Raw genomic sequence first — 22,645 nt, forward strand, 5'->3', positions numbered from 1 at the left:
AGCTCAGCCTGGCCTCTGGAGGTTCATTATCTGAAACAGAGATCATTCACTCTCATTTGGTCATTGCTTGAACTTCTTTTGGAGGAAAAAAAAAAAAAAGAAACACACCCAGAATTTGAAGTAATGGAACTTCATTAAGTTGGAAGCACCAAGGTCGTGTGAATGGGGAGGGTTTTAATTGAACAAGAAAATGTAAACCCCTGCTCCTTCCTAGCTGGAACCCATCCGTGTTGCACATCTGCATTAGTCCTGCAGCCCGTGCTTTTCACGATTGTTTCTGAGGGCAAGGACCTGAGTTTTGGATGCTCACTAATCAGAACCGTGCCAGGGGAAACCCAGAAACATTTAGCAACTCTACCCAGAGAATGCAAATAGTCACCCGCTCTGGTTCAGTCCCCTTCACACAGCCTGGACACAGTTGACTCCAGAGGCTGCAGGGGAAGGCATGGCCTTGAAAGTCTCTTTCATAGGCGGTAAGCTCATGCTTTCCCACATAAACCCTGAGACAGCTGGGGAGAGAGAGATTGGAAGAAAGACGGGGAGAGGCAGGGAGACCTTGTCTGTATAGAAGAAGCCAAGAGCACAACAGCAGCCGTCAACGTGCCAGAGGGAGGCTGGCAGAGAGCCAAGAATCTCTGAGCGAGAGCTGAGCAGCAGGGCAAGCCCGTCTCCCAGCACTGGTCCGGCCTAGAAGAATCAGACGGTGCCCACCAGTTGCCTCAGCAACCGGGGGGGGGGGGCGGGTTGGAAGCCCCGGGGGTTTGTTAGAACTCTGGGCTCCAAGGAGGGGCCTCCTTATTCTTTCCAAACTGTGTGGTGAGCAGCTGGAGGGTCTGAAGTGGCCGTCATGTTTGGGGGCTTCTGGAGCCACTTTCCCCAGGCCAGCTGAGTCCTGTGACCAGGAGTGGGCTGAGTCACGGCAGCAGCTGTGTGTCTCTCCAGCTACGATCTGCATGTAAAATCATACTCGTTATTGTATCCTAACCTTTTCAGCATAGATGTGACTTAATTTTTAAATTGCCCTCTTGCTGGCTGGGGATTGTGTTCTTTTCCCAAGTCTCTGCATCACAGTTCCTGAGTCTCCAGTGTCCTCCATAACTTAGTTTTCCCCCTCTCCTACCCAGGCAGGAAAGAAACAGAATTATGACTCCTAAAGTATCTCATCCTCCAAGTCCTGAGAGAATCAGACGCTGGGGAGAGGAGGTGGCCTCATGTACACCAGCTGTGTGCCATCACATCCAGGGGGTCCCGGAGGACCACCAAGGCCAGCCTCCCCGATGCCCTGGCACCTCCTCTCTTTTCAACCCCTTTCCCTTCGAAAACTAAACTGCATTCCCTAGGCTGTGGTACTCTATTTCCTGGCTCCCAGAAATCTTTGGTGTGAGAACAGGCAGAGGAATCTCCTGGGGTGTATTTGGAAGGAAGGGAGTAAGCTCAGGGTTGGATAGCTTCCACGAACTAAATCTTAACCCTGCTGCACAATGGAATCATCTGGGAGCTGTTAAAAAATTGAGACTCTCAGGCCCAGGCCCAGATTCAGTGCATCAGACTTGCACAAAGTTTTTGTTTGTTTGTTTTCTGTTTTGTTTTTTGTTTGACAAAGGTACTTTTTGTAACCATTCCCAGGTGGCTCTGAGATGCAACCAGGGTTGAGAACCACTGATGTAAAGGTGAATAGCCTGGACACAAACACAGTCAGGGTTCCTGTGTGCTATATAATGGGTCCAAACCTTATTTGTCTGCAGGAAGTCCCTCAGTTTGGGCCAGTCAGGCAGCTGTACTTGCTGGTGAAGACCTCTTTCTTTCTCTCTTTATCTACCAGATACCTCCTCTAACTTGTTCTAAGCTTGAGGGAGGTGATCCTGGGTAAAAAGAACCCAGTTCCGTGGTACCATTATAGTAAGAGAGCTTTTGGAAAGTTAGCAGAGGAGGAATACAACTTCAGAGCACTGGGGGGAGAGGGAGTGGTTTGCTGGTTTTTTCTTTACATCTAAAATAAAACCCAGAGGAGGGGTGGGGCAAAGACAGAAGGAGGGAAGAAGCAGAAGTGAAACAGCAGATAGAGTCATGAACGAAAATGAGCGAATCCAGGAAGATTACCACCCCTACCCCTCATCCCCCCCCATACCTGTTCTTAGAGAATCTGAGAAGGTGGGGCTTTTGACTCTAATAATTAAAATTGCAAATGGCCTTCCTTGAAATCTGTCCTAAAATTCTGAATAGCTGTAGCTCTGGCAGCTGCTTTGGGACAGTTATTTCAGTGTCCCAGAGGAAAGATATTTTGGGGTTTAGTCCTTGCCAGAAATAAGAAGCCAAGGGAAAAGGAGAAACATTACAGAATTTCCAAAAATATTTTGATAGCAATGCAAAACTTTGTGGAGGCTTAAAGAAAAGTTAGAGTACACTCATTTCAAGAATGCCTACTGGCTTTGTATTTTGGCTAGTAGATTAATTATGTTATCCTATGTTGTCATCTGGGGAAGGGCAAGTTCACAGATACACGTGGGAGTGCGTGTGTAAACGTGTGTATGCCATATGCCTGTGTACACTTATTTATACATTTTTACTGTTATGATTTGTGTATATGAAATAAATAAGTTCTATTTAAGTTTTAAAATAACATATAAAAGAACTTTTCCTATTTGGAAAAGTGAGGGAGATGACATCAGGTTCTAAGTCTGGCGGGAAAATGAAATAGGGAAGGCTTCAGCTAGTGATGTAAATTTGGACTACACATCTCAAGAAACCAAATATGACCTACCTACCTATGGTCCTCAGGGCAGATGTGGGCCAGTGCTGCCTGGGCCATATGTGGGGACCTTTGGTGGGCCTGCTGGGAAGTAATGTGCTCCAAATAAAGCTTGATGTTTTCCTCCTCCAGCCCTCTTCCCTCTACCTACTCCTGCTTCTCCTGCATTGCCTAAGCAAAGTCACTCCTTTCCAGTGCATCCCGGTCTTAGTGGTTAAAGGATTTTGTTCCTTCCCAGTGGCCCAGCAGTAAGGCTATTTTGTGGGTTCTTATTTTTAATGGGTTTAAACTATTAGTTGTTCTGTAGTATTTTATTTGTTATAATGTGCTCATTTTCTCTACAAGTACCCAAGGGCTGTGTTGCACAGGGTGCAATTTTAAAAATAAAATAATTATGCCCTGGAGGTTGGCAGATGTGGGCTTAAGAATTATTGCATTGTAAGGGCATCCCTCAGTTATGTGCAGACTCATAAATATCTGCCCATCAGTCGGCTTGTCTGGGCAGCCAGATCTGTAGAATCTGTTTGCCATCAAAAGTACTAAAAATGGCAAAGCTTTGTTTATCTCAGCAAAGAAGGTCTTCATGCAATTTGGGACCAAGTAACAAACGTTTCTATGGTGTAAAATGAAAGCAGAGGATCTGATGAGACAAGATTTTCCTGCAGTCAAAAGTGTGAGCCCTTTTGTTTTTGTTTTTTAAAATATTTATTTATTTATTTGGTTGCATGGGGTGTTAGTTGCAGCAGGCGGGCTCCTTAGTTGTGGCTTGCTGGCTCCTTAGTTGTGGCATGTGGGCTCCTTAGTTGCGGCAGGTGGGCTACTTAGTTACAGCTCCAGGGCTCCTTAGTTGTGGCTCGCTGGCTCCTTAGTTGCAAGCACACGGGCCCCTTAGTTGCGGCAGGCGGGCTCCTTAGTTGCAGCATGCAAACTCTTAGTTGCGGCATGAATGTGGGATCTAGTTCCCTGACCAGGGATCGAACCTGGGCCCGCTGTGTTGGGAACACAGAGTCTTATCTGCTGCGCCACCAGGGAAGTCCCGTGTGAGCCCTTTTGAAGGATGGGCAGCTAATACTGATTCTCACTCTGCTCCAGCACTCAGCAATTGAGTAAATAATATCTTATCTGCTCCATGAAGTGTATATTAGAAAATTCACCCCACTGGCTCTTTTTTTAAAAAACTTTTCCTTGACAAGGGAAAGAAATTGTATTTTTCATTTAAAAAAGAAAGAAAAGTTATTTTTATTCGTATGATTATACCTGTAGGAATTTGTTTTGTTTCTTTGAATTTTAAAATTTTGAGGGCTTCCCTGGTGGCGCAGTGGTTAAGAATCTGCCTGCCAATGCAGGGGACACGGGTTCGAGCCCTGGTCCAGGAAGATCCCACATGCTGCGGAGCAACTAAGCCCGTGCGCCACAACTACTGAGCCTGCGCTCTAGAGCCCCCAGGCCACAACTACTGAGCCCATGTGCCACAACTACTGAAGCCCACACGCCTAGAGCCCGTGCTCCGCAACAAGAGAAGCCACCGCAATAAGAAGCCCGCGCACTGCAACCAAGAGTAGCCCCCGCTCACCACAACTAGAAAAAGCCCGCGTGCAGCAACGAAGACCCAACGCAGCCAAAAGTTAAAAAAAAAAAAAAAAAAAAATTTTATGTTGGTAACATGCAACCATCGCCCCTGCCCCCACCCCCAAACAGAGTTGCAAGTTCATATTGTTGCTAAATTTAAGATTGAGTTTAATTAGGAAAATTTTCAAGTTGAACGTTAATTGACAATGATAATTAAAATCTTATAGTTCTTTACAGTTTATAAAAAGCATTCATATGCTTGCTCATTTAATTTTTGCAACATAGAGAGGAAGTTGAGGCAGGTTTTACTCTCTCTACTTTATGGCTGGAGAGGTCAAGTCTCAGGAAAGTTAAGGATCTTGTCCCAAGTCATAAAGCTGGCACATGAGGAATGTAAGTCTTCTGATCCCAACCCCATGCTCTTCTTTAACTGCTAACTGATTAGTCTGGTAAGGACTGTTAAAAACTAATGAATTTAAAAAAAAAAAAAACAAACTAATGAATTATGTATATGTGCCTTGAATCATATGGTTTCTTATTAAAGTTTTAAATTTTGTGAGGGTTCTTTAAAAGAAAATCTCAGCGGGTAGGCAAGCTCAAGCTTCCTATGGCTTCAGCTCCCTCTGTCCCATATTTGTCAGGTTTGTTGGCTCAAGCAACTGTTTTTCCTCATCCCAATATTGAATGAGATCTAGAAATATTCTCTTTCCTCTTAGTGGAGTCCAGCCCAGCTGTGACAACATTGGACCCTTTCAAAATTGGCTCACCCTAGTAAACTGAGAAAACAGTTGTAAAAACACATACATGGATTAGTTTATGGAACACAGATTTTTAAATTCTAACTTAACTACAGTCTGGCCAATAGCTGCATTAGCTTTCAGGACAGACACCCAACTCCAGTTCCTAGGCCTTGCTTTCATCCTGTCTGGGGTGCTGGAGAGGATGTGATGCCAAGGTACTCAAACACATAAGCTAGGGTGGATTTCAGGTCTGACAAAATAGTCAGTCCTCCCTAGTATTATTCTTCAAGTGTGAGCTGTGTCTGAGTCTGTCCTGCTCCACCTCTGTTCTATAGTCACTTTTGGCTCTTTTGGCCCATTTGATTCCAAGAATTATGTTATTTATCATATGATAGAAAAGCACTAGGGGCTTCCCTGGTGGCGCAGTGGTTGAGAGTCTGCCTGCCAATGCAGGGGACACGGGTTCGAGCCCTGGTCTGGGAAGATCCCACATGCCGCGGAGCAACTAGGCCCGTGAGCCACAACTACTGAGTCTGCGCGTCTGGAGCTTGTGCTCCGCCACAAGAGAGGCCACGACAGTGAGAGGCCCGCGCACCGCGATGAAGAGTGGCCCCCGCTCGCCGCAACTAGAGGAAGCCCTCACATAGAAAACGAAGACCCAACACGGCCAAAAATAAAAATAAATAAAATAAATAAATAAATTAATTAATTAATTAATTAAAAAAAAAAAAGAAAAGCACTAGACTGGGAGGAAGGGGCCAAGGGATAAGACGAGGTCCCCATGTGTGACACTGGCAAGTCACTTCGCCTTTCTGGGTCTCAGTTTCCACATCTGAGAAGTATGTGGGTTAAACTGGATATCTGTCGTATTTTCCCCAACCTTTGTCCTGGAAGTCTCTCTCAGTAATCACAGATTTCCAATGGTCAGGCTGAGGTGGTGAGGAAAACGGCATGTTTAAATGTGCATATGGGAGAGGGTCAAGTTGCACCTGGGACCCAGAAATGTAGAGACCCTGCTTCTCTAAAGACTTAGGGAGCTGAATACAAACTCACTTGGGGTCCAGAGATGCAAATAACAGAGACAAGCAAGATAATGACCCCTAAGAGTTTAGACCTAGAGAAGATGCAAAACTACCGCAAGGATTGACAGATGATGCCCAGATAGGACTCTTTGCTGCTGGGATGTAAACTTCACAAGGGCAGGGGTTTTCGTTCTGTTTAATGATGGATCTCATACCTAGGCACTCAATATATGCTATTGAATGACAAATGAATACTTTAAACTTGTGATAAGCTAAATAAGCAATGTGAGAATATCTAATTTATCTAACCGCATTCACCCCAAAATGCCCCCTGTGCCCTAGGGCCGATCTCTGGATAATTCTGAATCACTAGCTAAGCTACTATTCATGTAGCCACTAATTGGCTTGGCCTTTCCTCCTTCTACTTGCACTTTCTCTGGTGTGACCCTTGCCTGTGGAATGGTTGGTCTGACATTTATGGCTCTGCCCATCATCAGTTAATAAATTTCCCCAGAATAATCATACTGTATCAATTCAGTCATTAAGCTGAAATGGTTAGCAAGATCACACAATCCTCCAGACTTTGACTGTGGAGAACTAAGGGTATGGTAACGTGTGGGTGGATATGTAAGTAAGTAAATATTAAACTGAGACCAAGAGGAGAAAAAGAGGAGAGAGCTGCCCTGTCTTTGCGCGTGCCTCTCTCTGATAATCATGGGTGTGCTCAGAGCAGTTGAAAAATTCTCTGCTTGGCTTGTGTTCCACTCTGAAAACAGATTTAACTTTTTGTAAAACAATGTCATTTACATCATTGCGCATATAATAATGGCAGTCAGGGTTTTTTGAACACAAGAAAAGCCTGACACAAATAGGGAACAATCCAAATAGGGTAACAGGGCTAGGAAAAACCTGGCAGCTCTTGCAAAACCTGCATGGAGCCAGGGCCAAAGCTCTGAACTGCTGTCCAACCACACCTCCTCTGAGGCAGGGCTGTTTCTGGTTCACACTCTTCTTCCTCAGGCAGGTTCAGGCTGTTCTCTTTGGTTTATCTCCTCTCTATAATTCAGTTCCACAACCTGATGATTTTGCTCTTCTGCTTAGTTCCTGTTAATAGTTGCTTTTTTCTTTTCTACCAACCTCTGTTCCATCTGAGTCTGCATCTTCTTATGAAAGATTTCCTCTTGGGTGTGTTGGCCAAGGCACTGAACTCATTGGTTAGCCCCATGTGTTCCTCCCAAGAGGCACGTGGCTTTACCTAGTTTGAGTTATACATGATCCTTGCCCTCTAAGCAATTTACAACCAAGTAAACAGATAAAGCAGGTGAATATTGGATAAGGTGTAAAGAAGTAAATCAATTAACTACGACAATATAAATTACAAGGAATACATTCAAAATGCATAATTTACAAGAAAATAGGGTTAGTTGCTTTTAGTAGAGAGAGTAAAAAAGTCTGGCAGATAGGATGGATTTGTGATCTGTTCATTCCCTCATCCAGTAATAACTAAGTAAATATGCTATGTTGGACACGGTAACAGAAAGAAGATGGGTAAGACATGATTCCTACTCTCAAAGGTTATAATTTGTAGAAGAGACATGATGTGTGCATATGCCTATCTAAAATACAAGGGGGAAAGTATTCAGTGTTTCGAGAGGTACACCAACAAGGCTTAGGCAAGGGAGCAATACTTTTTGGCTGGGTAGGAGGTGTGGGTATTTGAGGTGGGCTTGAAGCATAGGTGGGATTTCATATTTTCAATGTTTCACCAGGTCACTGATGCCTCAAGGTAAAAATAAGTCACGGTAACTGAAAAAAACAGTATTTTTCTGGCTTTGGTCCAAATCTACTATAGTGGCGTGCTAAACCTTACCCAATCTGCCTGCCCCAGTATTCTTTTGGCACTTGCCAGTTCTTAACCATTTGAGAATCATATCCTCTTTTCAGCATCTGAGAAACTTATAGAACCTATTTCCAGAGAAATAAACATATATACCCAGTTAGTTGCATGCAGTTTTCAAGAGTTCATGGACCCTTGCAGCCTCTTCTTGGACTCCCAGGAGTCCATGGTCTCCAGTTTAAGAATTCCTGATGCAGACAGTCCCTGAAGTGTGGAAGCCATTGGCGTTCAGAGCTACACAGCAGGGTCCTGCTGGCAATGCGTCGGGAGCTGTCACATACGGAAGCCACGCTGTATTCTCTGGGGTCCTCAGTGCTCCTGGTGCAGGCTGACCTGTGTAACTCCGAGGGCCAATTTTGGTTCCAAAGCAGTGCTCCTTGCTAGTGTGCACCCATGTGTACACACACACGCACACACACACACACACACACCCACACTATCAGAATGGGGAATGCATTTGTGCAGGGTGTACATATTTTTAGAAGTTTCCCTGGTGATTCTGATACCTGTGATGTGTCCCTCCACGCTCACTGCCTTAGGATGCTATTATCTGTGAGCCTCCTCCATGCCTTGGGCTGAGAAACTCCTGCCTGGCAAGTGCATCAGACATGCCTAGACAAATCTGAATCCTGGCTCTGAGCCCAGCTTAGGCTCAAGCTGGGGCATCCCTCCACTCCCCTTCCATGCTGAATTAATATTGCAGCTGGATGGCAAAATAAGGTCACCAACAAGGAAACTCTAGAAAGCAGGCAGTTTACAGTGTTAAAATATTTCTCTATCACAACTTCCTTGAGCAGGAGCTGGGCTGGAACCTTTTAGAATCAGGGATGTGACCTGGGGTTGTTGGCTGAATGTTGAGTTGTTCTGATCTGCAGCTTCAGAATTAGACTGGCTTCTGGGAGTAGTGAGTAGGTTGGGGTGAAAACCACATCCCCTTTCCTATTTTTAATACCATTGAACATCAGTGTGGTATCTCCCTCAGGACCAAGGCTGGATTACCCGATGGGCAGAGTAAGCATGTGCTTCAGGCACCAGCAGCGCCCTCTCCCAGTTCCTACTCCCACTTTAATCAAAGCTACATGGGCTCTTGTCCCCATCAGGATCCCCTTCTCAACTGGAAAGGGCAAATCAAGCAGAACTCTACTCTGGGGGTATAACGGTACCTCTTCATTCTGGAGGGCAATCTGTATCTCTGAAGACTTGAGGACAAACACCTAGTTCATATACCCCAGTACTTCCCAGGAATTTCTACGTTTCTAACAGTGACTCACAAACACCCACTCTATCTGGGTATTGGGTCAGGCACTTCAGAAAGGAACCATTTATGGTGAGTTTGTGGTAGGGAGATATCCTGGGGAATGTGTGAGGAGGAGGCCTTCCTGAGACCCCTTGATTCACAACACAAAAGCAACTATGTCTACTGTCTTGTGAACCAGGCCTTCTTCTTGCCTTATGTTTTTCTTTTCTATTTGTTTTTTCTTGGCTGAAATTTAATGTAAAACTTTTGCTGTCTTAAATGTTTTCATTAAAAAAAAAAAAGGGGAGGGGGAGAAGAAGGCTTTTAAATCTTTCTGGTTCTTTCTAATAATTTTCAGTTCTGACATTTGCCTTGAAATTGCCATGACTTTAGGCAAGAGGAAGGGGAAGCAGGAAGAGAACTCCTGGCCTCCCTGAGCCTGACTTCGGAGCCCAGGCTCTCCTCCCTGTGCAGAAGGAGCCAGGAGCCCCAGGGACGGACTTGAAGGCAGGGGTGCTCACAAACAGTGGGCTGGGGAGCCTTACTCTGCACAACACTAAAGCTACTAAAACAGATGATTTTGAGGTTTGGGAGCTGATTTGTCTTAAGAGGTGGGCTTTTTTTTTTTTTTTTTCTTTAAATTTTAACTGAGAGTTACTACTATCTTTGGAATTTATTTCCTTGGAGGTTGGTGGCAGCCTGAATTTGGCAGTGTTCAGGGCAGTGTGCCTTTTTTTTTTTTTAATATTTATTTATTTATTTATTTATTTATTTATTTTTGGCTGTGTTGGGTCTTCGTTTCTGTGCGAGGGCTTTCTCTAGTTGCGGCAAGCGGGGGCCACTCTTCATCGCGGTGTGTGGGCCTCTCACTGTCGCAGCCTTTCTTGCCGCGGAGCACAGGCTCCAGACGCGCAGGCTCAGTAGTTGTGGCTCATGGGCCTAGTTGCTCCACGGCATGTGGGATCTTCCCAGACCAGGGCTCGAACCCGTGTCCCCTGCATTGGCAGGCAGATTCTCAACCACTGCGCCACCAGGGAAGCCCCAGGGCAGTGTGCTTTTGAATTTGCTTTCATTTCTTTTTTGTTTCTTTTTTTCCTCTCCTAAAGCTTGGGGTTGTGAGGACTCAGGGCATTGCTTCATTAGGAAAGGGAACATGTCAACCTGTGCTGAAACTGCTGTGCTACAGGATGCCTAGACTTGCATGATGTGCCCTGAATAGGGACAGGCAGGATTCAGGACTGAGCTCAATATTAAAAACAAACCAAAACCAAACCCAAAACCAAAAACAGCTATCAAAGGCAGAAAACAAATGAGAACATTTCACACCTCTGAATTTCAAAATTAAAAGACAAGTTTAATGTCATTTGAAAGTGCACCTTCAGGACTTCCCTGGTGGTCCTGTGGTTAGGACTCTGTGCTTCCACTGCAGGGGGCACGGGTTCGATCCCTGGTCGGGGAGCTAAGATCCTGCATGCTGCATGGTGTGGCCCCCACCCCCCAAAAAGTGCACTTTCAAATCAAGAAGAAAATGGCGAATACCTCGATAAAGGGTATAATGATATAATAATGCACAGTATAAGAAATACAAATGGTACTAACTGTATAAAAATGCTCACCCTTCCTAGTAATCAAAGAATTTCAACTTAAACAAAAAGCCATGTTTTTGATTATCAAATTGGCAAAGATTAAAAATAAAAATAGAAACTGAGTTGGTGAGTATGTAAGAAATGGGTACTTACTTTTATAAGTAGCTAGTGAGTGTATAAATTGGAGGGCAATTTGGCAGTGCATATCAGAAACCTTAAAATTGTGTGTACCCTTTGATACAGCAAGTCCAATTAAAGGAATTTAACTTTAGGGAACTCCCTGGCAGTCCAGTGATTAGGACTCCGTGCTTCTACGAGTTACATCCCTGGTCGGGGAACTAAGATCCCACAAGCTGTATGGTGCAGCCAAAAAAGAAAAGGAATTTAACTTTAAGGAATTATCATGGATCTGTGTAACTATTTAGATAAAGGACGTTAAATAATATACCTATACTATGAAATACGCAGGTATTAAAAATGATGTCATAGGTATTTAATTATATAAAAGGATATTCATAATACGTCAAATTTTAAAAGTTAATTAAAATTAGCATATAACGGGACTTCCCTGACGGCGCAGTGGTTAAGAATCCGCCTGCCAATGCAGGGGACACGGGTTCGAGCCCTGGTCTGGGAAGATCTCACATGCCGCGGAGCAACTAGGCCCGTGAGCCACAGCTACTGAGGCTGCGCGTCTGGAGCCTGTGCTCCGCAACAAGAGAGGCCGCGATGGTGAGAGGCCCGCGCACCGCGATGAAGAGTGGCCCCCGCTCGCCACAGCTGGAGAAAGCCCTCGCACAGAAACGAAGACCCAACCAACACAGCCATAAATAAATAAATAAATAATTTTTTAAAATTAGCATATAACAGTATAATCCAATTTTTACAAAAGAAAATCTGATGGATAGAGAAGAAGACTAAAAGGATATAAAAGAAAGTTAACAGTTATAACCAGTGGTTTTTCTAGGGTAGTGGAATTGCAGTTAATTTTTCTTCGTTTTCATCATCTCTGTTTTATAAATTTTCTACAGAGAATATATTTTCTTTTCATAAATAGAAAAATAAACCTTCATAGCATTATTTATTTAGCCAAATGGTGGTATATTTTTATCCCCTGAGGATGGTGCCAGTGGAAGAAGCCTTATGGCTTCAAAGGTAACTTGGGCAATGAGCTCTATCGTTTTCAAATTTTAAATAAGAATTTTTTGAATTTGAAGCAATTTGATTTTGCTCTTTGTGGAATAGTAATGTGAGAACTCTCTCTAGAATTAAAAATTCACTCTGACTCTTAGACAAGTGATTTAATCCCCTTTTAAAATTAAAATGATGTTCTGAGGAAATTAAAGTCCACAAGGACTAATGTAACCATGAAAATAAGCACTGACATTTGCAGAGTTTAAAAATAAATTAGGGCCCCAAAGCCCATTACACCAGTCTAAACATGAGAAAAACATCAGACAAACCCAAATTGAGAGCGGCATTCTACAAAATACAATTACTCCTCAAAAGAGTCAAGGTCGTGAGAAGCAAGGAAAGACTGAGAAACTGTCACAGGTCAGAGGACACGAAGACAGGACAACTAAACACAATGTGGTATCCTGAGTTAGATCCAAGAACAGAAGAACATAAGTGGAAAAACAGGTGAAATCCAAATAAAGTCTGGAGTTTAGTTGGTAGTAACTCACCAATGCTGGTTTCTTAGTTTTGACGAGTGTACCAGGGTAATATAAGGTGTTAACATTGTAGGGTGACTAACCATCCTGGTTTGCCTGGGAGAGGGACTTCCTACATATGAAATATACACTACTCATCTTTTTATTATCTTGCTGTTTGTGTTTTCAGAGATATTTGTTTGCAAGTGGCCTTTTAATGTATTCACTTTTAATATACATTAAATAAACTTTAAAAAGTTTGTACTTCTTTCATTCCATTGCTTTATCCATGGATTTTACTTACTTTTGAAATATTCATTTCTAAGCCTTTGTTCATATGCTCTCATCTCCTCTCAAAAACGTTTCCATGACTGGTTGAACCCCTTTATGCACAGGTCCCTATACTGTTCTTATAGAGTCTTTCACTCCAGTATTCTACTAGATTTTTAAAAGTGAAGATTCTATTTACTTCTTTTCTTCGCATTTAAAAAAATCAAGGTAAAATTTACATACAGTAAAACATCATTTTCAGGCACAATTCTATGGATTTTGGACTATACTAGATTTTTTACAATTGTAATTCAAATATTCTCTTCTTGATTCTTAATAGATGTTTGAACTCATCAATCAAGATAAAGGTGACATTGAAATGCTTACGGACTATGTCTATACCAGTTATAATAAATAAAAACTTCATTAAATTATTGTTCATTTCCTAAATATTCCTTTTCTCCTGAGTACAAGATTCAGAATTATTAAGTTTAAATTTCATGGAGGACAAGACATTGGTAAATTCTGTAGGAAATCAATGACTGAAAGTATCAGAAAGTTATGATTTAATTTAAAAAGTCAGCATGAATTCACATCTTATCTGCCTCAGTTATGTGAAATAACCTCTGGGTCTAACAACAGATATCAGCTGAGGGAAGCCATGAACCAATTACTTGGGATAAAGCACCATGAAAAGAATACTATACAAATAACTAATCTGGAAGTTAGAGAAGTAAGGTGTAAGAATGAACTACTTAAGTAGATTAAACATTGACTTTGATATCAAAGTGTGGAATAGTTTGGAATGGATGGATTACAAAGCTCTAGGGATCAATATTAGGACCAATTTTATTCATTTTATATGTCAGTGACTTAACATGCAGTAAGCTTGTTATACAAAACGAGAGGGAGGGACAGTCAATACAAAGAAGGAATGAAAAGACTTGAGTAGACTAGGAACAGAAGCAGATAAGTGGCTTATTCAATTCAAGGTGGAGGAAATATGAAGTAGAAAGATTATCTCACAGTAATATGAAATCACAATGTTCAAAATAGAGTAAAAGAATGAAAACTCATTAGGTGAGTAAATAAGCATGCTAGAAATAAAATAATTCAAATGCTATGAGTAAGAAGGGAATATTGACTATAGAATTTAAATATTAATATTCTAAGTAAAAACATTACATGTATTTTTAATGTAGTAGACTAAAAAAATAACTCACTGGAATATATATAATTAGAGAAAATAATTATGCTTTGGGAATTCCCTGGCGGTCCAGTGGTTAGGACTCCGAGCTTTCACTGCCAAGGACCCAGGTTCAGTCCCAGGTTGGGAAACTAAGATCCCACAAGACACGTGGTGCGGCCCAAAAAAAGAAAATAGTGACATTTGCTGTCAGGGATGAGAGAACACTTGTATTCTGGGTAGTCTATCAATAAGAGAAATATCTTATTAGGTGGTAGAGTCACCTAATTTATTATTTATTATGCTTTATAATTTACATATATATTGCACATATTTTATATATATCAAATGGTATATAATAAAAACATTTAAAGATTTCCTTACAAGTTTGTGATGATTTGTTCAGCTGGTGAATGCTAGTTTTGTGGCCCCTTTACAATCAGCAGGTCATATTACTAGCAGTTTCTCCATGAAAATAAGATGTCTGAGACTTTCATCGTAACAGAATCCAAATTCGTGGTGTATTGAAACCAATGAACCATTTAATAGATGTTTGTTGATTATCTTCTCTTTGCTCAACAAATAGAATTGTTTCCTGAACTGATATCAAACATGTCTCTTTTGATAAAGCATAAAAATCTAACATTTTCTTTTAATATTTGAAATTCAAATAACAATGTCATAGCTTTTTAAAAAAAAGTCCCAGTGGGACAAATGAAGAGTTATTTTCTTTTCAAATCATACTCCTCTCCTTCCTTGAGAATCACTGCTTACAAGTCACAGAAGAAGGGTGAGACATCATGCTGGGGCACAAAATATGTAGGATTGAAACAGTGGTGACAACGTGGTCATGAATTAAGCATAATAGTAAGGGTACATACTCTATGTGTCTTGGAAAATTAAAAGCAAGGGAATTACTAATTGCTGGAAGCAATGGCTTTATGGAAGAGGTTAAGACTTGAACTGAGACTTAAAAGCTTGTTAGAATTTGCAAGAGCACGGGGGAGAGGGCAGGACAAACCTGGTGGTAGAGTGAGTAAACGTTCAGGGGTAGGAGTGATTACACACATAGGGCAGTGAGGGGTTTGTATGCGTTAGATTATGAGAATCACTAACATTTTTGAGGCAATGGAAGGTTAATTTGGTGACAGATGCAGAAAAGAAGGGTGCAGGAAAGTCTGGAGTACCATCTAGAGCTACAGAAGTCCAGACAGGGCAAAGCACCCTTTGATCTCTTTCAGAAGGAGCTGTCTAACGCTCAGTGATTTCTGAATTTGGAAGATACTCCTTTAGCAATGTATGTAGTGGACTTTAGACTTTGTTATTTCTCTTCTGTTTTATCTGGATTTGTGTATGTTTATCTTTTGTCTCTTAAATGGATTATCTGCTTCTTGGCAGTAGAGACCAAGCAGTATCTTATGGAATAGCGTTCAATAAATTTTGTGGTTTCAGAGGGTAGCTGAGAGAGATTCTGCAGGAAAACTTGTTAGCACCTCGTAACTGGCTGCCAGTGAGAGAAGAAAGAGAGAAATGTGTCAAAGGCAATTTCATGTATGGGCATCTGAGAAAACAAGAACCTTGCTGTCAGCGATAGGAATGTCACAAGGGAGAGGGGGAGCTGGTTCTGTAGAAGGTTATAGGTTTAGCTTTGAACATTCTGAGTTTGAGGTGGAAGTGAGACATTCCAGAGGACTTTACAGTGCTTGAGGTTATGGAACTGGAACTCAGGTGACAGGAGACAACTACAGAGATTTGGGATTGAATTTAGAGATGGCTGAAGTTGCAGGAATGGTCGAGCTTCCAGGGGATGAGCTTGTAAAGAAAAGCTCAGGGAATCAAAACCTGAGTCTGGAGTAATGTTTATCATTTAGGAGCTGGAAGGAGGGAAAGAAACCCTAAACCTGCACTGTCCAGTGTGGTAGTCACTAGCCACATGTGGCCATCTAAATTTAAATTAATTAAAATTAAATACAATTAAAAACTCAGTTCATGGATCACAATAGCCACATTTCAAATGCTCACTAGCCACGTGTGATTAGTGGCTACTGTAGTGGACAGTGCAAACAAAATGTTTCCCTCATCATAGTTTTATTGGACAGCATTGCAAAGATATAGAGAAATACTCATTTGAGAGAAAACCAGAAAGCCGATGACCTTTCAAGGGAGAAGAAAGTTTAAGGATGAAATGTTTACAGTGTCAAATGCTGAAAAAGAATGAAAATCGGGGTAGGGACAATCCATGGATTTGGCAATAAGGAAGTCATTGGAGACCTTTAAGAGCAATTTCAGGTAGCATGGTAGGGACAGAAACTGACGTAGCATTGCATTAGGAAGGCAGTAGGTAGAGAGCAAGTTATTGAGACCTTGGACAAGGAAAGGAAAGAAAGAAGACAATAATTAGAGAAAACCACAGAGTCACATGGAGGGGTTTTAAAGATGGGAGACTTGTTCATGTTTGGAGAATGGACAGAGGTCTATGAAGATGTTAAGGGCTTTGTCTGGGAAAAACTCCTTGTTTCTCTTTTTACCGTCACAGTCATAATCCTCAGAACACTTCAGTTCTAGTCACCAAATGTGTGTGTTTTTTTAAAAAAATATTTATTTATTTATTTATTTATTGGCTGTGTCGGGTCTTAGTTGCAGCACGCAGGATCTTCATTGAGGCATGCGGGATCTTTCGTTGCAGTGAATGGGCTCTTCGTTGCAGCACTTGGGCTTCTCTCTAGTTGTGGCCTGTGGGTTTTTCTCTTCTCTAGTTATGGTGCACGGGCTCCAGGGCACGTGGGCTCTGTAGTTGTGGCGTGTGGGTTCCAGAGCACGTGGGCTCTGTACTTTGCGGCACACAGCCTCTCTAGCTGAGGTGCCCAAGCTCAGTAGTTGTGGCGCTCGGGCTTAGTTGTCCCGCGGCATGTGGGATCTTGGTTCCCTGACCAGGGATCGAACCCACATCCCCTGCATTGGAAGGCGGATTCTTTACCACTGGACCACCAGGGAAGTCCCCAGATGTGTGTTTTTAATCCCGCACCAACCAGTTCTCCAACATCAGCTGGATGTCCTACAATTCAGTTCTGACACTGTCTGGAATTAGGGTCAGATCTCACAGGTTAATGGCTCAGCCTCACAAGCCTGTCCCCACTTCAGACACCAGTTGCAAGTCTTAGATTGTTTCCAGTACTTCTGACCGACCAGCTATAAGTTGAGGTCCCTACAACATCATCCTTGGGTTTCATGATTTGCTTGAATGTCCCACAGAATTCAGGAAGACACATTTACCATAAGGGATATAGATGAGCAGCCAGATGAAAGATACGTATGGTGAGGTTTGGGGAAGGGGTTAGGAGCTTCCATGCCCTCTCCTGGCATGCCACTTTCCTAGCATCTGGCAATCTGGAAGATCTCTGAACTCCATACTTTAGGGATTTTTATGGAGGCGTCATCACATAGGCACGACCGATTATTAACTCATTTTCCAGCCCCTCTCCAGAGGATAGCGGGTGGGGCTGAAAGTTCCAAGTTTCTAATCATGGCTTGGTCTTTACAGTGATTGGCCCCCATCCAGGAGCCCACTCAAAGTCAGCTCATTAGAACAAAAGATACTCCTATCATCCAGGAAATTCCAAAGGATTTAGGAGCTCTGTGTCAAGATCCAGGGTCAAAGACCAGATATTTGAACAAAAGATTCTCCTAGTGCTCCTATCACTTAGGAAATCATAAGAGTGATAGGAGCTCTGTGCCAGGAACGGGGCTGGGGGCGTGGGGAGGGGGCAGAGAGCAATACATATATTTTCTGTTATTTCACAGGCACCCAAATCCCTGCCCTGCATTTGCTTCTCTTTTTAGCTATGAGTTCAAGTTTACAATAGTCTGTAAACTTGGATATCTCATGAATATCCTGCTAGCACCTGCAACTCAACACATCTAAAATCAAACTCATGATTGTCCGTCCCATACCCATTCCATTTTTTATATTCTTTATTCCCAGCTCATCTTTCCAGTTACTAAAGCTGGAAAACTTAGTCATATGTGAATCATTCTGTCCCTCCCCTCCACTCCTTCAGTCAGTCAGCTGCCTGGGCATGCTTATTTTAATACCTCTGCCATAGACTCATGTATTAATTTATTCTTTTTGTTTGTTTGTTTAGAATAATGATTATGAAATATTTCAGGCAAAAAGGGTAGTAATAGAGAACAATATCATAATGCTAGTGTACTCAGCCTAGCTTAAGAAAAACTTGAAATATGAAATCCATTCAGATCCCATCCTTCTCTCCATACCAAGGGTAATCAACATTTAAAATTTAGTATTTATCATTCCCATGCAAGATTTATAGTTTTACTCCACATGTATCCATATATAGTATAGAATATAAGTCGGTATGTTTTTAAGCTTTACATAAATGGTGGTATACTGTTTATCCTACTATAACTTTTTTTCACTATTATTTTTGAGATTTATCCGTGATGAATCATCTTTCATTTATTTTAAATGTTATTTAATGAATATACCATAATTTATTAACCACTGTGCATTTTACTGTATATAATGTGTACACATATATACACACACATTTGTATATATAATAAATATATGTGTGTGTATAATTGCTTTTATTTTTTTACTTGACTCTAGAGTTGAAATGGAGTGATGACATGGTGCAGCATTTCAGCCATTTTTTGGGTAATTGGAAGAATTCTATTCCTCAAGGCAGGTAAAAACTGTTTTCAATATTTTCTACAGTTCTATCCAATGTGCTCTCTGCCACTTCATTCTTTATTTTTTCCTCTTTCTCTTACCTCCTCTAACTAGGCCTTGGGCATTGTTGGCTCTTTCTGAGAATAGTTGGTAGATCTGCCTGGCTTATAGGATTAAAGGATAGAAAAATGGAATTCCCTGGCAGTCCAGTGGTTAGGACTCGGTGCCTCGGCCATGGCCCGGGGTTTGATCCCTGGTCAGGGAACTAAGATCCCACAAGCCACACCGTGCGGCCAAAAACAAACAAACAAACAAAAAATTCCATTGTAAGATAGAGATTTAATCATGAAATAGATTATGAATACACTTCATGTTGAAGGTTATTGTTCATCATTGAGGGACACCACAATTTAATGGCATCAGGTTTATTTTTAAGTATTATTAAAGTATATATATACTTTTTTATAATAATCTTTTTTAAAAAAATAAATAAATTTATTTATTTATATATTTTTGGCTGCGTTGGGTCTTCATTGCCGTGCGCGGGCTTTCTCTGGTTGCGGCAAGCAGGGGCTACTCTTCGTTGTGTTGCGCGGGCTTCTCATTGCGGTGGCTTCTCTTGTCGTAGAGCATGGGCTCTAGGTATGCGGGCTTCAGTAGTTGCCGCACGTGGGCTCAGTAGCTGTGATTCGCGGGCTCTAGAGCACAGGCTCAGTAGTTGTGGCACACGGGCTTAGTTGCTCCGCAGCATGTGGGATCTTCCCAGACCAGGGATCAAACCCGTGTCTCTTGCATTGGCAGGCGGATTCTTAACCACTGCACCACCAGGGAAGTCCCTAAAGTATATTTTTAAGTGTTAATATTTTTAAGTAAAGCTACCTCATAAGTTTGCTAACTTACAACCAAGAGAATTTCTAGCATTTTTATATTATTCTAAGAAAGATAATTCACAAGATACTTTCTAGCACTTTATATTCTTCTAAGACAGATTATTAACAAGGTAGAAACGCATAATCCATCTTTTCTTAGAAAATTGCAACAACTCAGAAATATGGCAGTGGACTAAGCTTCCTGGACTGACATGAAGATGACTTCAGAAGTGTTACGGATACTTAGAAAATTTAGAATACCCAGGGAAGTCAACAGCCTGAATGAAAAGAATGGGATTTCTTGAATTGTAAAAATATCAGTCCTTTTGTACCATGGTGGTATCATTGGTGTGGAGCTTGAATGAAAATGAGGGTCTAACTCACTTGGGAAAGTTGATCTTGAAAGAGGTGAACTATTATAAGGTCAAAGAAATTTTATCATACAGTATGTATTGGTTAATTGTAATTCTTTAATTCATCATTCATTTTCCCACAAGATAATTGTCTTGACAGTCTTTCTGCTTAGTATTAATTAAACATCCACAACGTGTTCAGTATTGGTTAGAGCATTCAATATATATGACCCCTAACACAAGGAGTTCACATTCTAAGACTTGCTTTAAAAATGATCTTCCTTATAAATATGTATGTTTGATCTACTTTATTGTGTTTCCTTTATCTTTTCTCTTTTCTTTATTTTTTACATAACGGGTAAGTGAGTCTTTTCAGTTGATCATTTAGGAAGACTTGATATGCTGATTGGTGAGACTGACGCATGGGTTTGAAGCCTGACTCTGCCATTTAATTGAAAATGACACTGAGCAAGTCTCAAAACCTTGCTAGCCTCAGTTTCCTTATCTATACAATGATGAACCTATGATACTTACCTTTTAGGGCTGTGAGGATTAAAGATGCAAAGGAGTTGGCACATAGCAAAAGCTCAAAAAGCTATCCGTTTTGGTAGACTAAGTAAAAATAAGACAGGAGACATGGCTTTTGAGGTATATTTTTGAGAAAGTAGGGAAGATATGAAATATGAAGGGGGTTAAGTACACCTAGTCAATGTCAACTAGAATGCTTCTGAAATATGATAGTGATTACATAAGTAGAACAAACTTGAAGATTTTTGAAATCCAGTGTACACAAGCTAAAGAGATTCAGAGGTGGGTAAAAGGAGGGTCACAATCATAGCAACAAATTTTATGTTAAATAGACATTGACTTAGGTGGAACTATACAAAATTGCCACCTTTTTAGACAAAAAATGGGTGAATATTGGCAATTTAATATTGTTCACTTAATAGATGTTCAGAAGGGAAGAAAGGCAGTAGGGGCTGTGAAGGAAAGGGCAGAGCCCTTTAGCTGTGGTGCAGTTAACCAGGGCTGTCGCTGTTTTTAATACAGAATGGTTAGGCTCCTGCAGATGTGAATCAAGTATTATTTAGTGCCCTCTTCTCTTTGTAGAGAAAAAGGGGATTGAAGATGCGTGAAGATGTCATGCCAGTGGGTTTATAGAAGTCTTTGAGGCCCTTTGACATTCATCACAGTTTCCAAAGGATTTAACTTACAAAAACACAAATAAGATTTAAAAAAATAAGTGAGGAAATTGAGAAAAAAGGGAAAATAAAGTGACATTCAGATCTCCTGCTGTGATGTAAACAGTGACCAGCATAGAGCTTCCTCAAATCATCTTTGGAAAGGAGAAAGTATAAATAATATCCAGCACAGCACTTCCCTTCTTGATAAGCAACTGCAATTTCTGAGTTCCTATGTAACGTAGCAGTAAGTGCCATTGAGAGGCCGTCTTCTACCGAACAACAAATATCTTTTAATTAACACAAATTGTATTTCAAGATTTGACTACAGTACTGGAATAGCTAAGAAAAGATGTTCTTTCCAGAGACTACCTTCATTTCCAGTCTTCTTAAGATATTCCATGACAATAACTCTTTTCAGTGTGGTCTGAGCAGGTCCTCTGAATCTGATTATGTAGTAGTGATACTTTTGGTATATGTGTCTCTTAAAAGCATTGCATTAAAAGCAGAATAGTTAGCTCTGGTAGGTTATTATTTCTTCAGTTAGATTAGATGAAGTGTTTTTGCATCTTGTCAGAATGGTCTATGGACCAAAAATGTTTGAAAATGATTTTTTCATTTCCACTTGTCAACTGGTATCAGTGAGGAAATGAACTGAATTTCTGTGGCCAAGTACTTTGCTTTCTATGGGTGGCTAGACTAAGACTTTGTGAAAGGGGCATGGAGGTAGTATGCTTAGACTCATAAAACACATCCCCACTCCTAGAAAAACACCTGAAAATGTCTGAAGTATCTCTTCTAGGGAAAGAGCTATTCTCTATCCACTACATCCATGTAAGTAGAAAGAGTGACAATACTGTGACTTCCCTCCCTCTCTCCCACTCCACTTGTTTTCACTTGTCCTCCCCTGAAGCCTCCCATCCCTCTTTTTCTTCTTCAAAAACCAGCTTATCCTATAACACTTTAATTTTCCTTTAGAATTTAAGTGTAAAATGGTACAGGGTTTATACAATTTACTTTAAAAAGTGATTCTTCTACTTATGAGACAAAAGTTCTCACTGTTAGAAGACATCAACTTCATCCTTAGATTTAGAATTTCAAGTCTTGTTTTTGCATGTTTGTGGTTTTTAGGTCATTTCCCTGGAAATTCCATCTTTTGTACAATTAAGTGCCCATTAACCATGCAATGTTTCTGATCCTATGAGAAGATGAAAATATAAAAACTGAGATGCAAGCTCTGTCTCTCATAATTCTTAAATTCTTTTCAGTTGGCGCACACAAAATCTAGTTCAAGTGCTTGGGCTTTACAACTCCAGCCCCCAGCACAACTTTATTTACGAAACAAATATAATAATCACAGTTGGAACACTAATTCTTGGAGTCAGATTTCTAACAAAAAGCGTATGGTGGACAGCATTTCTACCTCTTGAGCTTAACCTCTCTCTTGGCAATTAGATCTAAAGGTAATAGGCAGAGATGTCTCTTAGTTGGCAACACACACACACACACATAAAACTTGAGTATTTCTCCCACCCAGGATGACATCAGGATGTCAAGGATGCCAAAGAGCTAAGGAGTGTTAACCTAATCCAGTAAGCAAAACGGGATTTTGAATTAAAGTATAACTAAAATGTTCCAAGA

General features: G+C 41.1%; 1 long non-coding RNA gene across 2 annotated transcripts in view; it reads left to right on the forward strand.

The window, feature by feature from the left end:
* LOC137764861 (uncharacterized) overlaps nucleotides 1-19,883 on the forward strand; it is a 37,918-nt gene extending 18,035 nt beyond the window's left edge. For both annotated transcript variants that reach the window (XR_011074076.1, XR_011074077.1), the window contains exons 4-5: nucleotides 18,539-18,617; nucleotides 19,631-19,883. This is a non-coding gene — a long non-coding RNA (uncharacterized lncRNA). The remainder of the gene's footprint in view (nucleotides 1-18,538; nucleotides 18,618-19,630) is intronic.
* Nucleotides 19,884-22,645: the final 2,762 nt, after the last annotated feature.

Source organism: Eschrichtius robustus, chromosome 5, assembly GCF_028021215.1.
Source record: "Eschrichtius robustus isolate mEscRob2 chromosome 5, mEscRob2.pri, whole genome shotgun sequence".
Taxonomy (NCBI): domain Eukaryota; kingdom Metazoa; phylum Chordata; class Mammalia; order Artiodactyla; family Eschrichtiidae; genus Eschrichtius; species Eschrichtius robustus.